Here is an 18,397-nt window from a genome sequence, read left to right as displayed (position 1 = left end):
AGTAACTTTTGCAATTTCCTGAATTTTGATTGGCTCTCTTTTTCAGAAACAATTCAATACACAAACATCACCTCTGTAATCATAGTCCAAACATACACAAACATCACCTCTGTAATCAGTGTCCTAACATACACAAACACCTCCCCTGTAATCATAGACCTACATGTAACATACTCAAACATCACCTCTGTAATCAGTGTCCTAACATACACAAACATCACCTCTGTAATCAGTGTCCTAACATACACAAACATCACCTCTGTAATCCTAACATACACAAACATCACCTCTGTAATCAGTGTCCTAACATACACAAATATCTCCTCTGTAATCAGTGTCCTAACATACACAAATATCACCTCTGTAATCAGTGTCCTAACATACACAAACATCACCTCTGTAATCAGTGTCCTAACATACACAAACATCACCTCTGTAATCAGTGTCCTAACATACACAAATATCACCTCTGTAATCAGTGTCCTAACATACACAAACATCTCCTCTGTAATCAGTGTCCTAACATACACAAATATCACCTCTGTAATCAGTGTCCTAACATACACAAACATCACCTCTGTAATCAGAATCCTAACATACACAAATATCACCTCTGTAATCAGTGTCCTAACCTACACAAACATCACCTCTGTAATCACAGTCCTAACCTACACAGACATCACCTCTGTAACCACAGTCCTAACATACACAAACACCTCCCCTGTAATCATAGACCTACATGTAACATACTCAAACATCACCCCTGTAATCAGTGTCCTAACATACACAAACACCTCCCCTGTAATCATAGACCTACATGTAACATACACAAACATCACCTCTGTAATCAGTGTCCTAACATACACAAATATCACCTCTGTAATCCTAACATATTCAAACATCACCTCTATAATCAGTGTCCTTACATACACAAACACCTCCCCTGTAATCATAGACCTAACATACACAAACATCACCTCTGTAATCAGTGTCCTAACCTACACAAACATCACCTCTGTAATCACAGTCCTAACCTACACAGACATCACCTCTGTAATCACAGTCCTAACATATTCAAACATCACCTCTATAATCAGTGTCCTAACATACACAAACACCTCCCCTGTAATCATAGACCTAACATACACAAACATCTCCCCTGTAATCAGAATCCTAACATACACAAACATCACCTCTGTAATCAGTGTCCTAACATACACAAACATCACCTCTGTAATCAGTGTCCTAACATACACAAACACCTCCCCTGTAATCATAGACCTACATGTAACATACTCAAACATCACCCCTGTAATCAGTGTCCTAACATACACAAACACCTCCCCTGTAATCATAGACCTACATGTAACATACACAAACATCACCTCTGTAATCAGTGTCCTAACATACACAAATATCACCTCTGTAATCCTAACATATTCAAACATCACCTCTATAATCAGTGTCCTTACATACACAAACACCTCCCCTGTAATCATAGACCTAACATACACAAACATCACCTCTGTAATCAGTGTCCTAACCTACACAAACATCACCTCTGTAATCACAGTCCTAACCTACACAGACATCACCTCTGTAATCACAGTCCTAACATATTCAAACATCACCTCTATAATCAGTGTCCTAACATACACAAACACCTCCCCTGTAATCATAGACCTAACATACACAAACATCTCCCCTGTAATCAGAATCCTAACATACACAAACATCACCTCTGTAATCAGTGTCCTAACATACACAAACATCTCCCCTGTAATCAGAATCCTAACATACACAAACATCACCTCTGTAATCAGAGTCCTAACCTACACAGACATCGCCTCTGTAATCAGTGTCCTAACATACACAAACATTTCCCCTGTAATCAGTGTCCTAACATACACAAACATCACCTCTGTAATCAGTGTCCTAACATACACAAACATCACCTCTGTAATCAGTGTCCTAACATACACAAACATCACCTCTGTAATCAGAGTCCTAACCTACACAGACATCGCCTCTGTAATCAGTGTCCTAACATACACAAACATCTCCTCTGTAATCAGTGTCCTAACATACACAAACATCTCCTCTGTAATCAGTGTCCTAACATACACAAACATCACCTCTGTAATCAGAGTCCTAACCTACACAGACATCGCCTCTGTAATCAGTGTCCTAACATACACAAACATCTCCTCTGTAATCAGTGTCCTAACATACACAAACATCACCTCTGTAATCAGTGTCCTACCATACACAAACATCACCTCTGTAATCAGAGTCCTAACCTACACAGACATCGCCTCTGTAATCAGTGTCCTAACATACACAAACATCTTCTCTGTAATCAGTGTCCTAACATACACAAACATCACCTCTGTAATCAGTGGCCTACCATACACAAACATCACCTCTGTAATCAGTGTCCTAACCTACACAAACATCACCTCTGTAATCAGTGTCCTAACATACACAAACATCACCTCTATAATCAGTGTCATTACATACACAAACATCACCTCTATAATCAGTGTCCTAACCTACACAAACATCACCCCTGTAATCAGAGTCCTAACCTACACAGACATCGCCTCTGTAATCAGTGTCCTAACCTACACAAACATCACCTCTGTAATCCTAACATATTCAAACATCACCTCTGTAATCCTAACATACACAAACATCACCTCTGTAATCCTAACATACACAAACACCTCCCCTGTAAACAGTGTCCTAACATACTCCAACAGTCTCCAGGTGATTAATGTCTGAACAGACCTCAATAATCCCCCGGTTATCTGTGTCCTAAAAGACTGCCACAGTCACCCGGTAACGGTGTCCTAAGACACCTCAGTATTTCCCCGGTAATATGTGTCCTAATTGTCTCAAACAGTCACCCGGAAATCAATGTCTCTAACACACGTTAAAAAGTAGTGTCCTAAGATGGAGAATTCCTTCGGAAAAGTGAGTATACATATGTATAATGATTAGTGACGAGATATTATGTTATTGATCCTCGCTGGACAGCTGTCAGTGAATGACCAATTACCCGTCTAAGTCATATTGATTTCTAGGAAGACATGCGATTAAATATTGATAGTGCTCTCCACAAAGTCATAAAAGTTATGATATTGCATTTATTCAAGACGTTAGGAGAATGTGAGGAAACAGCTGTGATTTATGAAGCCTCTCCACAGCCCAAGGACAGGACCAACTTTTACTTTCCAGAAGTGGTGTTACTGGTAACATTAAACAGTGTAAGCTCTACTGGTGACTATGAAGTGGCATACCAGAGATTTTTCACAACGAGGAAGGACATCCTCCGTAAAATGTCAGTAAACACTATATATGGGGAAGCAATTTAGTTCTGTTCGCAGTCGTTGAGTTCCAATAGTTTAGTTAGTCAAAAGATATTTATACATATTCCCATTGCAATTGTATTAAAGTATACAAAAATACCTAGCTAAATTTCTAAACAAGAGATCCTGGAGGGATCTTAGCGCCCACCATCGAAGGATTGATATTTTTTCTACCCCTTTTCTCTCGCTCTTTCTCGAAATAATATGATAGTATGGGGGACCTACATATAATGTCTAAGAAAAAGAACTTTCTGAAATTGATCAATAACACATTTCAACTGTCAAAATCAAAGATGGCTGCTTGTTGGTAATTTTGTTTTCCATATAATGCTCAGCAATTGAAATGGACACAATTAGGGACCAAGGGAAACATACAAGTGAAGTATATAAAATGTCCCTCCGGTACTTTTCAAGAAATTACGATAACAAACTTGAACTGTCAAGATCCAAGATCACCTTATGTCGGCCATTCTATTTTCCGATCAGACTTAAACGTGAATGGGTTCAACGAAGGACCTAAATTAGAGGAAGTCACTATCAATAAAAATGAGAGCCTCTCTCCCACACATCACATTATCAGTTACCCACTTCATACGTACAATGTCAACCCTTCCTGCATCGACCTATCTCACAAACTGTATCGAACAACACAATAGGTGTTAACCGTAGTTAAATCAATGAAACAAGGCGATTAAATTGCAAGACGTTCAAACGATTGAAATTGCGGAAGTAATATGGGCTTTCCTCGTCAGGGAACTTGGTCTAATTACATTTGGTTTTTACTCTGGGCTAGTATTGAGTGTCTGCGACAGTATTGTATTTTCGGGCTCGACATGTGCCGTCTGGATGACAGTAGGTGACTGGTATGTAGTAATCTATATCACACCTTTGTAATTAGGTAACGCCACTCTAGTACTAGGGGTCTCGCTCCTGCTGGCAAAAAGCACCAATATGTAGGTCAAACCAGTGTTCCAGTCGGATGTTTACGTCGGTGTTGTAGTGTGATGGGCAGGGGACTGATTATGGGAAACACAAAACTTGACTTTGACATTTGAATGGTGCAGGGTCGGGTCGGTAGTAGTAAAGGTCAGAATATCGAAGAAGTATAGTGCAGACTATTCGAAGTATGGACCATGTGGCACAGATATATATACGTTCATATAAACCGACAGCATGCTTGTGCTGTTCTGTCAACTATCATAAAGTTCTGTTTTTAAACTTTGAAATTGGCTTCTGAAACCTTGCAAATACGAATTAAAGACACAACTGCAATTGTATCTCAAGTCGATGAAGCTAATGTAAAACATGAAAAATGAAATATTGTCACAGATGCTACTGAAAGAGTACACAGAAAATTAAAACTACGCTTCTGCACGAGACGCACCCAATCTTTGATACTTGATCAGTATATTTCACTTAAGGATTTGACGTGCTTTTTACAAATGAGAAATTAAATAGAAAACAGCTATGTATCCCACAGTGTTCACTTTCCTTGAAGGACATAAAGCACTTTACTGTGAGACGTCACATACGATCATGGCAATATTCAAAATGCACTTAATCGCAGGAGTTTTAAATGAATGTCGAAAACAAAAATTATAAGGAATGAAGACTTGTTGTTTCATTCTTCAATCTGTTTTCTTATTAAGTATGAGCTGTTTGCACACTAGAATGTTAATTGTAATTAATTCATACTTCACATTCAGTTCACCTTAAGGAGGAACACAGGGCTTATGTATTTGTGAATGTCTAAAGAATGAATAACATGTAGCTCAATAGTAAAAAAGGAAAATAATGAGACAAAATAAAAAAAAAAAAAGAGAAATCCCAGTATGGTGAACATACTAGATTAACCCGAGTCTATCGGACTTGGTTAACTGGTGTCGAATAGATGGTCAGGCTGGAACGATGAAGGACATACTTATTTGAGTAACCTTGGATTGTTCACTGTCACGATCGAGACCAGACATACCGTTTGTTTGGTTTACATTGTGACGTTTATGGTCTGCTCAGAATCAATGGTGTAATTATGGGTAAATGAGCAGGAATTTCTTTACCAACAGACGCCACGAGAAACCTTAAATAGTGATTTTGCTTACGTCACTTGTTCTAAAACAGTATAGGGATAGCCGTATTTAGTTTGTGATGGTCTGCTGGATTGTTGTTTGTTTGCGTGTAGTTTTGATACATTTAGGAGGTCTGCAATAAGTCCATTCATCTGTAAAATATCCTTGTTATCTTATGACTATAGCATTAGAATACTTTGTGCTCATATTTAGAACTTGGTATAAGCGTAAGCACACACTAAATATATCAGTTTTAAAGTCATAAGCTTCGAACGGAACACCACTTTATCACATATATGTTCAACTTTTACATGCGAATATTACAATTTGAGAACCAATGACTTCCTCATTCGATTACTTAAGTGTTTTATTGAAATAAAGATTAGTTTTGTTTGTTTCGTGTTTTTAATTTAAGGTGTTTACGAATGATAGGGCCACTGACGAACACTGAATGGTATCATACTCATTTATTTCACCCAAACACGGTAGAGTGACAATCAACACAATCACATTATAACGACAAAGGACGAGCCAGTCTTCATCGCCAATTTTGAAGCTGAACTTTAAGCAGAGATCAGTAGGTACCAGTTTTACAGTTACATGTTCTGCCTGGAACAAAAGCCAGAGGTAGAGGAGATATGAAAAAGAAAATTGTTGTTCAGAAAAATGAAGACCACAATAGCATCCCTTATTTTGTCGCCTCTTTGATGTACGTATAGTGCAATGGGGCAGCAAGTACTTTTCTAACTGCGGAGGAACAAACTCGTATTGCGTCATCTTCTGAGCCAGGAACACTTAATTCATTAAGATCATTTGTATTTTACATCGCGGCATTTAAGAACTGTTCGACCCGAGGTCTCCATCCTCAACTATCACCAAACAACAGAGAAGCTAAGTGACCCCATCTGTCACCATCCTGTCTTCATACCGTTTAACGATGGAGGACCAAAGTGACCCCGGTTCTCTGACAGGCGGGGTATTTACAGACAAACGGATAGTACATCACCGATATCAACACAGCCTGATGGAACCACTTCTGTTTAAGGGCTAAACAATTGGTATTTAAGTGCAGCTTTACTCTCTATAGAGTGATGTAACTTCTTTTATTGTTCTAGTAAGCGATTTTCTGTCTTTTTGATCGATATAATACCAGCAACAACATTCCTGAAAAACAGACTGAGCGTTAGTTACCCTGCTCATGCTCCCCTATCACCAGACAGCATGTGAAGTTACCGACTCCAGCTTCTCTTTATTTAAAGGCATGGTTCATGTCGCGAAGGTTATCGGCTAGATACACACTATAATGGTACATGATGTATTTTCTCCGATGGGTGTATCCATTGTGTCTAACCACCATTTGTATTGTTAAAATCATTCCCTCAGTAAGAAGTACTTGTCCCTTATCATAACATCATACCCATCATGGGGGAATATTCTCTTCTTTAAAACCAAAAATAATAAAATATTTTACAATCAGTCTTGTTTGAACATGTAATTAGGAAATTTGAATCATAGGGCCATTTTAGTAGGACCGATTTGCAATCAATATTAATCAATTACATACTAATTGTAAGTTTCAGTCCAAGTCTTATCTGACAGTTTATAGTGATCCTGGTACATTTGAAGATTATTCCTGGATCAGTGCTTCCTTATCCTAGATAGTAGTTGAATCGAAAGCCAAAAACCCTGTTTTACTGCAAATTATTTGTGAAACCGATAACACTTTACCTTGACATTTCGTCGGCGACAATAAAACATTGTGGGTTTTCATCTTATATTACCTCTATCAAATTGCTTACACGTAAAACTACACATTGAGTATACCAAAAATCCACTTAACATTTTCGAGTTACATAACAAGTTTTTGTGTGTGTTAAATGACAGGAATATACACGATGGCGAGAATTATTGAAACAATAATTGCATCATGCTATGTGAATATGTATATGATTATTCGAACTGTTCTACTAGGTATAACGTAGTTGATAGTACTTTCAGGGCCTGGCCCTTAACATAAAATTTACCATAGAACAGCATTCCTGGACCCAGGGAAAGTTCCTTAACTAATCATTCCCCTTAACTCCTAAGTGCTTACCTCTAAAGTTAAATTATTTCCTTAAGTTAAAGAATGTTGATAAAACCCGGGCCTGGTCTACTTAAACCACAAACAGACAACCTGGCCTTCGAGTACACAAATGACTGTATGTGATGCTCTAAACGCTATGGTCGATACAGTACTTGTAATGTGAAGGGTAAAGTGATTTTGGTGGATACGGTAAGTAAATAGATACACACTTGAACCATCAATCACCAAATTAAAGAAAAAGGCAGTACGGCAGAACTTACACGTTTACACATGTAGTCTGGAGACTTTAAGAGGAGCACTACACGTGAATAATTCATTGCAAAATATACATGAACGTGCATGAATAATTGGCCAATAATGACTTAGCAATTAAGTGTTTTTACAGCGCCAACTTGGTAGTAATTCAATATAACATACGTCTGGTGTAGTATGTAAAATTATGAAATAATGGATATTGCTGATACCTAAAGTGGTCCTTGACATTTCTTTTTAACCAGGAGTTGTGTTTCTGTATTAAAATTCACCGATGAGTTACATCGACTTTCATAGACATTGTTTTTATCCACGAAGAGAATGCTTAATAGTTCCATCAACATACCTTGTAATTAGGTAATGATTACGAGCTGATGTGAGATTAAAATATCACATGTATAAATAATCCTTTTGAATTGTTCGACTTGGCACATGTTAAACGTTTATTGTTAATGTTATATATTGATGACAGTGCAGATAGCGGCTATGAATAGATCACAATAGCAGACAATTTCCACATATATAAATGTGTTTATGCAGGTAAACGGTATAGTGGGTATTAAATTTCAGTACAGCATTCTCTCCTCTTTCTGCTCCACTTCCTGATATATAGAGAAATAACATATTGGAAAAGAAGCTATGTATAGCATTTTTTTTTTATTAAAGATGAACCAATCGCACATTTTACCCAACAAAATGTTCGTGAATTTTAAGGGAAAATGAGGATCATGGTATTCTGCCAGATATTTTCGCACCTTGAAAGGAATTCCAAAATTAACCTTTCGTTTAATTAACAAAATATCAAGATCGTAGTGCAACGTCTTTAAAATCATAGCAGCGAACAATTAGTAAAATAACTAGATCGATATCGGGTTTATTGTTTAACTAATATGCCTTTAATTAAAGATGAACTCCAATCATTACGAGAGTACGAGGAGGCGATGGTGATGGAATATTTTTATCCAGGACAAGATAACATTCACCAGCTGTATAATTTTTTCAATTGGATTTAATTTCTTCTTTGAAGTTTTCTTTTCTTATGTGAAATTAATCAATCTTACAAGTCCGGGTTAAAATAATATTATTTTTATGGCATATCCTTGAAATTCCTCAGAGTCGGTAATGAAACATCTGAGTGACAAATACATAAGTCATATGGCCCAGAAGCTTAAGACTACATAATCCGTACAAGTTCTCCTAGCCTGGTGCTTTTTAAAAGTACATCAGGGGTATATATCAAGTTTTTTGTCATTTAATGATTATTTTTGCATACAAGAGTTTAAATGTCATAATTATGCAGATAACAATGTTGGATGTTTTTTGTTAGTAGTTCTGGTAATTGATATTTTTATATAATTTTAACCATCTAATGATTTGTATGTGGAACTATCCAGTATTTAAGGCATTTCGTTTTTTCATTACTAACTTGAAGGAAAAATGCAAACGACTCTCTATTTTGAAAATAATCAGATTATTTCAACCAAACAATGAATGCATGTGTTTTACAATGTTTACTTCGATCGTAACTTCTTTCTTAATGAGATTCTGTTCCTGATATCTGCACATATTGCTAATATATAGACTATATGCTATAGTCACCTATGCCTAACACATGTACGTAATTCAATTAGTATTTACAATGTACGTTTATTAAGATGCTTATAACGTTTCATTTTACTTTTTAATTTCAACAACTTTTAAAAGTGACCTATTTCAAACACATGTTTCTATTTATGATACAGTGGAATATTTTCATCTTTTTGTTAACTTATTTCACTTACTTAGAATGTTTACCAGGATTCGACCGAATTTGCATGGCGGATGTCGTCGATGAAGCGAAAGACGCTTATCCAACCGGAACACATATAGTCCTGTTCTTCTTGTACGTTTTCAAGTTTCTTCACCCAAAGTTACATTTTTGCCCCTCCCTTGTTTTATCGAGTTAGAGTTACGGTTTCGTTTCATGTGGATATTCCCTGTTATTTCTGTCTTAAACTGTTAATATAAGAAGATCGAACAATGTTAACCAGTTCGAGTTGTTTTACATCAGTTAGGTACCTTATTAGGAAGGGGATATATCCAACCATCTGCTCTATGAATCTATGTACTAATCAATGTCCTCTAATGATCTCAGAGACATTTTTACCTATCATATGCGTTATGTATACTATCATAATTACGTTGTGTATATTGTACAATAAATTGAAGTCAATGAGTTTTTCCCATATCACTTTGATGGAACCAGCTTATCATGAGGGTATCGCCCCTGATGAAATCTACCACATATGTGTGATTAGGATCACGACGGGAAAATATCTAACGGACCGCAATACAAATTTAGGATCAAAGGCATCTTATCTCCGGGCGTCGATAAATCCGTCTTATAAATTATCCTGTAAATCGCTAATAGATTCACGAGAGTGATTCGTGCGCATGTTTCTGAATAATAGTACTTTGACTCACTGACCCCTACACTGCCGTAAACGTCATACGGATATATTCAAATGTTTGTCTAAATGTGTTTTATTTTGAGGAAATTTATTTCAATACAATGTAACAAGCATCAATGCCATTCTGTTAACATAAATGTAACCTAAACGAACATGTGAGATTTGCAGATCATTTCTCTTGTATTCGCCAGGAAATCTCTATCTACTAGAATTGAATCATATACACGATAAATGATATTTTGAAAAAACATCTAAAACATTCCAATTTCAACACTGTTACTGGATGCTATCAAAACAATCTCTAAGTATAGGTTGCATTTAGATAATTGACACGTGCGTTTACTTATCCTGATAACTTACCCACAGACGAGGTTGGTCCTTTATGTCTTCTGTTCGAGAAGAAAAGCATCAGTCTGTCCCGAGAAAATATCTGAAAAAAATAAGAATATAAAAATAAAAAATAAAGCTATCATCCCAACGTGGTGTATTCAGTAATCTCAGGTTTGTTAATGTCTGGTCCTGTACAAACAGCAGCAGACATGTTTTTATGTGAGTATAACAGATTTTTACAAAAAGGTCTAGACGTCAAAGTAAAATGCTGTACATTAAACTATGTAGAAAGATAACATACTTACTGATATTCTATATAAAATAATCATTTCTTTCTGCACACCTAAAATACAACTGAATTGATACAGTATGATAACGTACACATATGTCTGATGATGTCATACCGCTGCATAGTTAGCATACCATGTAACATATCCAGTTGTGTATCCCAAGGTCAAAACCCTATCATCAATATCGTCAATTAAATAGAAGATCCCTGCTTAAACAGTACACAGTTATCGATAATGATCGCACGACCTTGTATAGTAGAATCACAGAGCACTATGATCGATATGGTAAAGCTGAGGATTCCAGGCAGAAGAGAAACACAGCTATCATGGATATCACCGATAATCGTATAGCAGTTGTAGTATAATCATAAAACACCTTCATCGATATCGTGAAGAAAAACCGGTCGATTTCTAGCTGAACCACAACACAGCTATCATAAATATCGCCAATAGTCGCACGATAATTATGCTACAAACACAAAGCACTAGCGTTGATATGATAAACAGCAGAACATTCCAAGAAGAATCACATCACAGAGCTATTAGAAATATCGTCAATACTCTCTCAAGGATTAAAGAATTATCACAAAAAACTGCCATATCTTCCAATAACCTTTGGATAAATAAAGCATAATCAAAACACACTAATATTGCCAACATAACCGTAGGAGAATGGAAATAATCACAAATCACTGGGACAGCAATATTGTCAATACCGCTGGGATTTATAGGAGAACAAAGACACTGTCAACTGCCACTGAGGATGACCGGTGTTTAATACTTGTACCATAATGCTGATGCTTTAATAGCAGGCGTGATATTGAACGCAATGTGAAGGGTGTCTGTATGTGATAACTAAGTACTGATGTTGAACCTGACCACGTGGCGATGATCCAGTGCTTCATTAACGCTGCACAGCCAGGGCCGTGTTTCGAGTGCATGGTTATCAGCCATCAGGCTCCTCCGGGCTTTTTTGTATAACAAGTCAACAGCATGACGCAATTACTTGTTCGATAAAGGATCTCTTCGTCCTTCGCGTAAAATATGAACCGTGGAAACAGAGATTAAAACTGAATATTAAAAATAGAAGTCTCCGCGAATGTACATGTTATATATAACATCGTTAATGATTCTAGTGATGTGTTTGGTAATGATCATTTCTTAATTAACATAATGATACAAAGGACATGAAAATATTTTCACATACCATTGGCACTCATTGATATTATCTCAATGATCTGATATTCCGTTCCGATGTGACATTGTTACCGTAATATAAAAATGAAAATAAATGACGTGTGCAAGCCCTCATGTGAGAGGACATATATTTGTAATATATCAACATGTTTTGCCCGAATAAAGAGATATTAATACAAAAAAAAATGGAAAAAAAATGTAGAACATTACCACAACAAACTGTTTTTTTCTAAAGTATTTTATAGCAACTCGGTACTCTATAATGATAAGATGTTTGTTTCTAGTGTAAATTTCAATCTTGATTACGTTTACAACGATATGGTACATTGTACATTCTATAAAATGTCGCATTAAATACTGATATGACATTCAATGTCAATAAGACCTTATACCGATGATATTATCTATTTGGCGTTAAAGGTACATGTGTGTACTGCACTGTACACTCCAGGGAATCGTCTCGTAAATGGTATATAAATGTTATTGAAATTCACTTCGCTTTCTGGCTGTTGATCAAACTAGTGTCATATAATGCATTACTGTTTTGTACATTACTGGATTTGTCCATTTAAGGACTATAATATATAACAATAACCATTATTTATGTTTTCTAGATTTACTCTCAATGATCTAGCTGTAAGGTTATTACTGTATTTTCAAAGACTACATTTATTGTAAATATAGTAATAAGCTGAGGACAATATTTTATCAGAGAGTGAAATTGCATACACTGCAAGAGATTAAACCATAAAACACATTCCATGTGTATGATACTCGACCTTGTAGTGCAATTAAATTGTATCGTGATCCATCTCCAGACGATCTCTGCAGATTAAACAAAAATCATGACCAGTTTAACGATATCCACCTCCCCCATTCCGCCTACCTCTGGGAAATCTCCCCACTTTCGTCTGCTGATAATTTTGATGTTCCGTCTGTTTTGAAAATTCTGTGACTCATCTGTCTAAGTAACAAAAGTTTACGCTAGCTCGCACCGTTCTCGTGTTAATTTACTATTTATGTCCGGGTTCAGGGAGTAAAAGATCCCAGGTTAGTCATAAGTTAAAACCTGCAACAGTCTGTTCATGTTTGAATGATGTCATTAATGAATGAATGTTTTACACTTGATAATTTACTCGTATCAATGTTTTCAACAGCACGCATATTTGAAAGACGGCTGGGACGACACGTGTTTGATTGCAACAAGAAAAAAAAGTTGAAAAGGCAAATTAGGTTTTATCAAATGACTATTACACCAAAACAACATGACGAAATGTAATTACAACAATATTTGTTATCTAATAAAAAAAATGATAAAACAAAAAAAGAGGATGCAAAGACACTCGTGTGCAGTAAAACAACAAAAACACACTTGTAAAAAGAAATGTATAAAACATGATATAATACATGTAGTTTGATGATACAGTCACATATTCACATGATACATGTCTGATGAAGGACACACGATTTAATTGCGAAAACACGTGATTGTATCATGACAAAACCATTTAATTTGCAAACTAAAGAACGTGACACAACCATAATAACTGTAGGATTCACTGTCACCTTTACAACACGATCTATGATACGGCTACACCACTTCTCCTTGATAATCGTCATTCTACATAATATACAACATACATAATGTTACTTGTATAATTATCCTTGGCCTGTTATGACGGAGTAAACTAATTCTGTAAACTAATATGTATCTAGATCTAATATGGTAAGCATGCACTGGTATTGCGATGTAATCTTGTGAATATCTACCTCCCGTACATATACAATTGGTCGCCATAGTCGTGGCTGATGACTAGTTGCACATATGCATAAAATATATAACTCAGCATGGATATGTATTTCGTATCTGCCGGAAACGCACAGATGATGTCAGAAGGAAGAGGCAACACAAACTCGTCATGCAATTGCCTCCATTATCAGTATATATTTCTCTCAACTTTAGATAAGGAACCATACGATCAATATTATAAACAGGATGTATTAATATAATCCAGGTCAGTCCACAGCTGATCTTACTGCATCCAACGTAATTATCCATATTTATTTATAACATTACCGTTTTAGTCTTGTTAGTTACACTAAGTATTCTTATTTACAATAATAAACGTCAGATAGAGGATATTGACTGGTTTCCAATTGCGTATTACAAATATGTCAAGAGTTTGGCAGAATATCGGTATATTGTACCAGTGAGATATACTCGTGCGGCTAATATTTTGATATTTTTCACTCGTGCTGCGCACTTGTGAAAAATATCAAAATATTAGTCCCACTCGTGAAATATATTTGGTATTACTGAAGACACTGTTAGATATCCTCTATATATTAAGCGTCGTTATTACATTAAGATTTGATATTATAGTTACCTATGGTATTGGATTCGGCATTAATATCAGGTTAAGTGCTAATCTATAAAATGCCGGTATTTTCATTGTTTTTATTTGAGAAAGTGTTGATCCATAAAATGCTGGTATTATGTTTTAGCACTAAGTGTAGCAAGTATATGCAACCTTGGTAAATGCATTAAGTGACGTCATAACATGAAGCTTTGCCACTAAAAGAAACATTGTTTTCGTTCTAACCAGTTTACATTGTAGCAATGATATTGGCCATAAACATACATATTAAATATGTTTTGTTCTCTGTCTATCAGATTAAATCATATCAGCTGTTGTGAATCTGAAATTTGAGTAGGTCGACATTATTGGTTATTTTTACAATATCGAATGAAACTTCTAATTATGACTTTGATGTTTAGTAACTAGGTAAATATGATAATGTTGATCACGGGCAGACAGCTGATTATCTAAATGATACCGTAAGATCACTATGATCGCTCAATAAAGCTACTGAACTGATTTTGACAAACGACAGCACAAATAGTTATTTTTCGATAGTTACAAACACTAATAACATAATGATCAGACTATGTTTACTAGTATAAAGTTTTAGAATAAGATAATTACGTGGTCTTAACAATGTTGGGGATACATGAATGTACATGTATGTTACTTCCTCACACCTTTGGATATGTCAGATACGTTTATCTCATGTGGAACACCCATAATATATTATGGGATATCCCTATCCCACATAGGTGAACCGAGCGACCTCAGGTCCGGGACTACTTTTTAATGTGTGACGTCACTTGGAAAACCCTTCTGTTTGTTTATATGTATAATAACTTTCACAAATGTACTGTATCATGTTTTCTATGTGTCATTTGAACAAATTATTCGTTGTGATAATTGACCCATAATTCAGTCATATTGTTACGGTTTGTCGAGAATTTATTTTTTACAGCGGAGGACTAAATATTTTTCGTTGTGCATGCATGCATAGGCGGAGGAAAATGACGTGATGTCAAACATCAGTCGGCAGTTTCGGGAAAGCCGATTACCTCTGACAAACATTGATTTATATTTGTTGTTATCTTGAAACTTTGACAGTCAGCTTATTTTTCATGAAGGGGTACCATACTTTTTTCTCAATTTTCCAAATATGTAATTGGTTTTATTATCGGTCACCGAAAAAGAAGTTTCTATATAGTTTCGCCATGTTTGATCGATTTCCGTGCATTTCACAAAAAGGTGTGGGAAAAATAGTTCATCATATGTAAGTATGTGGGATAGGCAAATTCTACACCCTCGGGTAGAATTTACCTAATCTCATATACCTACATATGCTGGACTCTAGTCACAAAAAGAATAGTGATGTCTCAATACGTCATTCTGGCCCTAGGTGAGGAGAAGTTACTCTGCCATCTGATTTCGTCACACTGACCCTAGGCTAGGGGAAGTTACTGTGACATGACAAATAATGTTATTTCAATATATCACACTGACCTTAGGTTAGGAGAAGTTACTGTCACATGACTGATAATGTTATTTCAATATATCACACTGATCCTAAGCTAGGAGAAGTTACTGTCACATGACTAATAATGTTATTTCAATATGTCACACTGACCTTAGGTTAGGAGAAGTTACTGTCACATGGCTTATAATGTTATATCAATTTGTCACACTGACCTTAGGTTAGGAGAAGTTACTGTCACAGGACTAATAATGTTATTTCAATATATCACACTGACCTTAGGTTAGGAGAAGTTACTGTGAAATGACTAATAATATTATTTCAATATATCACACTGACCTTAGGTTAGGAGAAGTTACTGTCACATGACTGATAATGTTATTTCAATATATCACACTGATCCTAAGCTAGGAGAAGTTACTGTCACATGACTAATAATGTTATTTCAATATGTCACACTGACCTTAGGTTAGGAGAAGTTACTGTCACATGGCTTATAATGTTATATCAATTTGTCACACTGACCTTAGGTTAGGAGAAGTTACTGTCACATGACTGATAATGTTATTTCAATATATCACACTGATCCTAAGCTAGGAGAAGTTACTGTCACATGACTAATAATGTTATTTCAATATGTCACACCGACCTTAGGTTAGGAGAAGTTACTGTGACATGAAGAAATGTCCTATCTAAATAGTAAACAAAGATCCATCATGAGGAGAAGGTGTTACTATCAAAAGAAAGCATTTAGATATACAGCCATTGACATCTCCAGGAAAATAAAATGATATTTGGTGATAGATATTACAATGAAATGGTCGGTATTTTCTGAGATGATAAAATAAAATGCATTCAATTAGCAGCATACTATGTACTTCATTTCTGCTAAAACCTTGCGTTTCAATTGCATTCAAGACCTTCTTTATCTTTATTACATAGGTCCCTACCTCGTTTATTACAATTATATCTCTACTTCGGCGTTCATATTAATATATAATATGGGGTATTTTCCAAAGACACCTGCTAACGTAGCAGTCATAACATGACGGGTTTAGTTTATGTGTACCTGCGTGAGATTGCATATGAAATATTCCAGCAATTTGACGGATACACATAGCACCATTATGTAACACGTACCATCTGAGAGGCAGGCGAATGTCATACTTATTTAATTGGTTTTGAAAGTAAGGATAAATTAAGGAAGCATAGCAATGGTGTAAGGTTGCAGAACAAAGTGTGTACCGCAGTCATGCTGGAAGAATTTAAAACATTTTTGCCATAGTTATATAAGAAATTTTCTTGTGTTTTTCTGCGATGCATTTTTGGCCGATTCAACGTTCTGTAATAAAGAGATGTACGTTACTGATATTTTTCTTGTACTTCATTTTCCAAATTGTACAATTTATCTCACCAATTCAATGTTCATCTTCCTCACATGACCTTAGATGCTGCGAGGACGAAAAGCCCTAGTAAACAAATGCTATTAATATTCCATTTCACGGATATGGCATTTATCATTGTTTTAAATGACACAGCCTGAAGGAAAGCATACAATATTGCGAAAAACAAAGATCTACAAATTAGCGGGAGAAACAAAAACAAAGCAACAAAACCCTGAGGAATAAAGATAACTATAAATAATAACTAAAACAACGAGTCGTGATACCGGGCAATGCAAAGTATTGCACACAAACTTAATACTGGGGAATAATCATTATGGGGGGACACATACTTACAAAATAATTAAAACATTGAGTTGCGATACAGGGACGTACAAAGTACAGTGAGTCGCGATACAAGGAAGTGCAAAGTATTGCACATAAACTAACCACTGTGGAATACTAATCATTGGGGATACCCAGACTTACACAATAACTAAAACACTAGGGACCGCAATGGCACACATCCATTAAAACGTCAACTAGTGCAATTTTCGCAAACTTACTCAACACCTCTAAGGAATGTTGTGGGTTATACATTAAAACCAATTCGCGTGCTTAATATCATCAGGGAATAGGAAGTTCATGTAGCTGATCATGAGCAAGTGCCATCTTAGAGTTGTCCTTTAGTGATTACAGCTTTGTGTCAAATTACATTATAATGAAGGTTGGCCGATACTTTCGAAAAATTATTGTTAATTGAAAAACCTCCTTGTTTGAGAATATAACAGGACCAATATAGCACGTAGGCTGAAGTGATGGAATGCCAGAGATCAGGTGCACTAGAAAAGATCAATCATTATGCTGAAAAAATGGTAACTAATAAACCTGCTGGAAAACAACTGTTTGTAGTTTACAAACATGACTAGAACGTTTAATTGTTCCAGTACTCGGTGATGATAAATAAGAAAACATTTGTTAGTAGAGTTATGGTCCTGCTGATAGATGTGCGTTACATAGCTATACCGCAAACATACGGCAGACTACGGAGACGAGGACAGGCCAACGTGATCTGAGTGGTGTGGAAAACGAGAACCCGCATTAACATTATCGAGGGAAAAAATATCACCGCGTTA

The 18,397-nt window shown here is 35.9% G+C and overlaps 1 protein-coding gene across 1 annotated transcript in view; it reads right to left on the bottom strand.

The window, feature by feature from the left end:
* The window catches only part of LOC117329396, a 42,421-nt gene extending 31,757 nt beyond the window's left edge, over positions 1–10,664 (bottom strand). Inside the window, exon 1 of the mRNA XM_033887333.1 lies at positions 10,586–10,664. The gene's annotated coding sequence lies outside the window, so the exon portion shown is untranslated. The remainder of the gene's footprint in view (positions 1–10,585) is intronic.
* Positions 10,665–18,397: the final 7,733 nt, after the last annotated feature.

The sequence above is a fragment of the Pecten maximus genome, chromosome 6, assembly GCF_902652985.1.
Source record: "Pecten maximus chromosome 6, xPecMax1.1, whole genome shotgun sequence".
NCBI lineage: Eukaryota > Metazoa > Mollusca > Bivalvia > Pectinida > Pectinidae > Pecten > Pecten maximus.
The sequence above is the reverse complement of the archived record's forward strand: the minus strand, read 5'-3'. Positions and strand labels throughout refer to the sequence as shown.